Below are 6,452 nucleotides of genomic sequence, written 5' to 3' on the forward strand. Positions count from 1 at the left end.
AGCCTAAACCAAAAAAAAAAAAGGATCTTTAGAAGGTCAGGTGCTTAATAAATGTTTTATGATATTGCAGTTTGTATATAAGTCAAAATTGCAAGAAATTTGGGGCTCCAAGAGGAGACACTCATGTTTTTTAATTAAAGGGAACTGTGATTGAGAGAACTGAACGTTTTATGAGTGCTCACATGGGCAATACTTCATTGGAGATACTTTGTAGCATCATCCAAATAAAGAAGAGGCAGTTAAGAGTTTGCTGCTAGTGGTAGACTGATTTGGTGAGAAGCCCAGTTGCATTGGTGTGACCTTTGCAAAGTACTTAACCTTCCTACCCCTGGGTTTATTAATCTGTATAATAGAGACAGTGAGATTGCTTCCTAGTTGTGAAGACTAAGTGAGATAATGTATACAAAACCTTTAGAACAGTTCCTAGCATAAATGTCATCAATGTTAGTGATTTTTAGTATTAAAAGACATTCTGTTATTTGCACTCTTATGTTCATTGCAGCACTATTCATAATAGCCAAGAGGTAGGTGTAACCCAAATGTCCATAGTTAGATGTCTGTGTGCAAAAAATATGCTACAGATGCATGCAATGGAATAGTATTCAGCTTTAAAAAGGAAAAAATCCTGTCATGTGCTACAACAGGGATAAAACTTGAGGACTTTAAGGGAAATAAGGCAGTCACAAAAAGACAAACACTATAATTCCAATTATATGAGGCATCTGAACTAATTCATAGACACAGAAAGTAGAATGGTAGTTATGAGGGTGGGGGTGGGAGAAATAGAGTCTTGTTAAATGGACCTAGAACTTAAGATCAGCAAGAAGAAAAAGGTCTAGAGGTTGGCTTAACTCTACTGAACCGTGCGCTTAACAGTGGTTAAGATGGTCAAGTTCATGTCATGTGTTTTGTTTTTATTATCACACTTTAAAACAAAAGACCTCTTCTGAACATGAAGAAGTTTCTGGGGAACTAGAAACATATCTTGATCTGGGTGCTAGAGACGTGAGTGTGTTTAGTTTGTGCAAATACATCAAAAATGTGTTTATCGTAAGAGCATTTTATTTCTGGGTCTTACATTTCAATGAAAAGTTTTAAAACAAAGATATGCCTTCCTTCAGTGAATTGAGCTTGCAGTTTCATAGCCAGGAAAATGAAACAATTGCCTTTAAAGACAATTTTGTGATATCAATCTATACAGAAATGACTATTCAGAAACAAGAAGGCATGCTAGGAATTCAAGGAATTCAAATTCCCTTCATATAATGTTACAACCTAAGTAAGCTTTACTTAAGAAAATGTGGCACCATGCAAAAGAGACAGATTTTTTGCTAACCTTCACAAGGATTTCATTCATTATTTCATTTTATTTTATTTTTTAAAGATTTATTTATTTATTTATTTATTTATTTATACAAGCACTGGGTACAGTCAGAAGTGTGGGAAGGTGAGAGAATTCACCAGAGCCAGAGCGGGCAGCAGAGCAGGCAGAAGGACCGAAGTACACTGCTGAGGGGAGCAGCGGGCGGCAGGAGAGGTCTGCGCGCCATGTGGGACCCTCCTTTGGTGGCCGGGGAGCAGCCGGGGATTGAACCGGCGCTGCAGAGGCTGCGGGCAGCTTCGCAACCCAGCGCTCAACCGCTGCGCCACCAGGGAGGCCCTCATTCATTATTTTTTTTAACCAACCACATTTAGGGGAAGATGGAGAAGATCTCAGTGACATAAAATATATTTCTTAAAATAATTAACAATAATTGACGCATATTATTATGGCTGCTTTTTAGATATAATTCACTGACCATTCAATTCAGTCATTTAAATTGTACGACTCAGTGATTTCAGTTCATTCACAGAGTTGTGCAACCACCAACACGATCAATTGCAGATTATTTTCATCACCTCAAAATTAAATCGTATACCCTCTAGCAGTCATTCCCCATTTCTCCCCAACATCCATGCCCCGGTCCCTTCCCTAGGCAACCATTAACCTATTCTTTGTCGCTATAGATGATATTATGCTTATTATTTATACCCCATATAAATGGCACCACAACATGATCTTCTCTAACTGCTTCTTTCTTTCTTTCAAGATTTATTTATGCATACAAGAGCTGGGATACAGGCTAGAGGTGTGGGGGGTGAGAGGATTCACCAGAGACAGAGTAGGGGAGCAGAGCAGGCAGACTGATTGAAAAACACTGCTGAGGGGTGTAACGGGCAAGTCAGGAGAGGTCTGCTGTGCCATGTGGGTAGCTCCCTGACCAGGGATCGAACTCATGCTGCAGAGGCTGCAGACAGCTTCATAGGTTGCATCTTAACCCCTTGCGCCCCCAGGGAGGCCTTCTAACTGCTTCTTTCATTCATCTATTTTTTGAGATCCAACTTGGCCCTAACATGTGCTACCATCTCATTTCCTTTTGTTATAGACTATTACTCTATTGTATGGACATTTTATTTATCCATTCCTCAGTAGATAGACACTTGGGTTATTTCTACTTTTTGGCTCTTTTGAGTAATGTTGCTGTGAACCTCTGAGTACGAGGTTTTGTCTGATCAGATATTTTCATTCTTACCTGAAAGGAATTTCTGGGTCATTACATACATATTTGACATGCAATAAATTGCATATATTTAAAGAGTACAATTTGACAAGTTTTGAAATAAGCAAAACAATGGTGAAACCATCAGCACAGTTAAGATCATAAATATATTTATCACCCACTTGCCAGAATTTCCTCATGTTCCTTGGGCCTACACTTCTGCCTCTTGATCCCTAATTCTGGCCCTCTGAAAACACTGATCTCATTTCTGTTGCTGTGAAGTTTGTATTTTCCATAACTTTATATAAATGGAATCACACAGTACATAGTTATCTTTTGTCTGGCTGCTCTCAGCACTTTGAAATTCAACCTGTTCTTGTATACATTGATAGATCATTCCCTTGTATTATCCAATGTATAAGTGTGCTACAAATTGTTTATTAATTTACCTGTTGATAGACGTTTGTGTCATTTATAGTTTTTGACTATTACAATTAAAGCTGTTGTGTACATTCATGCACAAATATTTATATAGACCCAGCCTTCCATTTCTTTTGGGTGAATAAATACCTAGCAGTGTAGTGCTAGATCATGTGGTAGATGCTTCTTTATCATTTGAAGAAATTGACAAAATGACTGTACAATTTTACATTCCTACCTGCAATAGATCACCATTCCAATTAGTATGATAATCAACAGTAGGTATGGTAAGTCTTTAATTTTGGACCTTCTAATAAGTAAATAGTAATATCTCTTTGTGGTTTTAAAATGGTTTTCCATTCCCTAATGACTGGTGATATTGGGATATGTTTGTCATCTGTACATTAAATCTTCTTTGGTGAAATGTCTGCTCAAATACTTTGCCCATTTTTACTGATTTGTCTTCCTGTTGAGTTTGGTGAATTTCTTATATTTTGGCAGACAAGTCCTTTATCAGATCTATGGCTTGTAAAACAAAGATTCTCCTCTGTTCTATACTTTGTCTTTTCAATGCCTCACCTAAGAAATAGCTTAACCTGAGGAAAATAATTTATTCTGTTGTTTTCTAGAAATTTTATAGGTTTGGGTTTTATATTAGGTATGTGATTCATTTGAAGTTAATTTTTGTGTGCAAGGGGGATCTACAAGCTTACTTTTCTGCATGTGAATATCCAAACAACACAACATTTTGACGAAAAATGTTATCTTTTATCCACTGCATTGTTTTTGAGACTTTGTGAAAATCAGCTTTCCATAAATGTGTGAATCTATTTCTGGACTTTCCATACAACATTGTCAGTCTCATTGCTTATCTGACTCCAGTACCACAGTTTTGATTACTGATGATTTACAATATTTCTTGAAGTCAAATAATCGTAACCTTACAATCTTGTACTTTTTCAGAGTTGGTTTGGCTATTTTAGATCCCTTGCATTTCCATATGAATTTTAGAATCAACATGTCCATTTTTACACACACAAATAGGCTTGCCAGGATTTTGAATAGGATTGCACTGGGCTCATCAATTTGAGAGGAATAGACCTCAATTTTGAATTTCTAAAGCATTCAGAAGATATCTATTTATTTGGGTATTCCTTATTTTCTCTTTGTAATGTATATTTTGTTTTAGTATTAAGTATACAGGTCTATATGTTTTGTAAAATTTATCGCCAAGTACTCCATATTTTTACATAATAAGTGACATTTTTAAAATTTCAATTTCTAACAACTCATTGCTGCCTCACTTATTTTTATTTTTTAACTTTTTTTAATTTTTAGTTTTTGAGATTCCATTAGATTGTTTACATAGAATCTCATGTTGTCTATGAATAAAAATACCGTGTATTTCTTCCATTGCAACCTAGACACATTTTATCTCTTTTTCTTATCTGATTGTCCTAGTTTGAACTGACATTACTAAGTAAAAGAGAAGCGCTAATTCCTGGGGTAAATCTTACACTTTAAAATGCATTGTTGTTTTTAAATTGTTTTTACATATTGTTGGATTTGATGTACTGCAATTCTATTTAGAATTTTTCTATTCACGTTCTTAACAGATATTGGTTTGTAGTTTTGGTAGAAATTACATTAGATATGTGCATGGCTTTGTGTAATATGGATAGTTTAACAATTAATTCTTCCAATTCATGAATATAAAAGATATTTCCATTTATTTGTGTTCGGTTTATTTCATCAGCATTTTATAATTTTCAGTGTATACATCTTTCCTTGTATATTTACCTCCTTGGTAAGTTTATTCCTAAATATTTAATTCTTTGTGGTGCTATTCTAAATGGATTGTTTTCCTAATTTCCTTTTTTGGGCAGTTCATTTCCAGTGTATAGAAACAGAACTGATTGTATTTTGTTGATTTCATATTCTGTAACTTTGGTGAACTAGCTTATTAGTTTCAATAGGTGTGTGTGTGTGTGTGTGTGTGTGATGTCTTTAAGTTTTTCCACAGACAAGACTGTATTATCTGCAAAAGGATAATTTTACTTCCTTTCTGATTTGGATACCTTTTGTTTCTTTTTCTTTCCTAATTGTCCAGGCTAGGACTTCCAGTACTATGTTGAATAGTGGTGTCAAAAGTGGGCATCCTTGTCTTGCTCCAGATATTAGAGGAGAAACTTTCATATTTTCACCACTGAGTAAGATGTTAGCTGTGGACTGTCCATTTGAGGCCTTTATTATATTCTGGTAAGTTATTTACTTCTACACCTAATTTGCTGAGTCTTTGTGGAAAGATTTTTAACTATAATTTGGATTTTCTGTTAAGTTTACCTTCTTGAATGAACTTCAGTATTTTGTCTTTCAAGAAATATTTTTCCATCTAAGATATATTGACATAAATTATTAAAAATATCCCATTATTGGCCTCCCCGGTAGCGCAGCGGTTGAGCGCTGGGTCGCGAAGCTGCCCGCAGCCTCTGCAGTGCCGGTTCAATCCCCTGCTGCTCCCGGCCACCGGAGGAGGGTCCACATGGCGCGCAGACTCTCCTGCCGCCCGCTGCTCCCCTCAGCGGTGTACTTCTGTCCTTCTGCCTGCTCTGCTCCCTGCTCTGGCTCTGGTGAATTCTCTCACTCTCCCGCACTTCTGACTGTACCCAGTGCATGTATAAATAAATAAATAAATCTTTAAAAAAAAATATATATATCCCATTATTATCCCTTTAATATCCAAATAATCTGTATTGATGTAACAATTCATTCCTGATATTGGTAATTTGTTATCTTTTTCCCCTTTAATCATTCTCTCTATAGGTTTTTGTTTGTTTGTTTTCTAGTTAAATAATGATTTTATTGGGGCCTCCCTGGTGGTGCAGGTGGTTGAGGGCTGCACTGTGAAGCTGTTCACAGCCTCTGCAGCATGGGTTTGATCCCCGCCAGCAGGAGAGAAACCCACATGGCACAGCAGACCTCTCCTGTCTTGCCTGCTGCTCCCCTTAGCAGTGTATTTTGCCAGTCTGCCTGTTCTGTTCCCCACTCTGTCTCTGGTGAATCCTCTTACCCTCCCGCATGTCTGGCCTGAACCCAGTTCTTGTATAAATAAATCAATCTTTAAAAAAAAATAATGATTTTATTGCTTGAATACACAAATTTATACAACCAGGGCAGACGCTGTGGATGACTTATATTTTCAGTTGGGACGGAGGACCCGTTTGGTCTTGTAATAGCAAGCCAACGGTGAATACGACTCTGAATCAGAATGAGACGAAATTTAGCATCCTTATCCTCTCAAGATGCTTTCAAACAGCAACAGCTGTCTTAATTAAATGGTACAGATCCTCGGGAAGATGAGGAGCAAGTCCCTTGCACTTAAGAATTCTCAAGATTTTGCCGGTCACAAAACGTACTTGGGCAAAGCCATGTGAATCTCTCAGCATCACACCGATCTGTGAGGGAGTCAGGCTCTTCTGGGCCAGTTTGTAG

This window comes from Talpa occidentalis, unplaced genomic scaffold, assembly GCF_014898055.3.
Source record: "Talpa occidentalis isolate TD23 unplaced genomic scaffold, MPIMG_talOcc4v2.1 talOcc4.15, whole genome shotgun sequence".
NCBI lineage: Eukaryota > Metazoa > Chordata > Mammalia > Eulipotyphla > Talpidae > Talpa > Talpa occidentalis.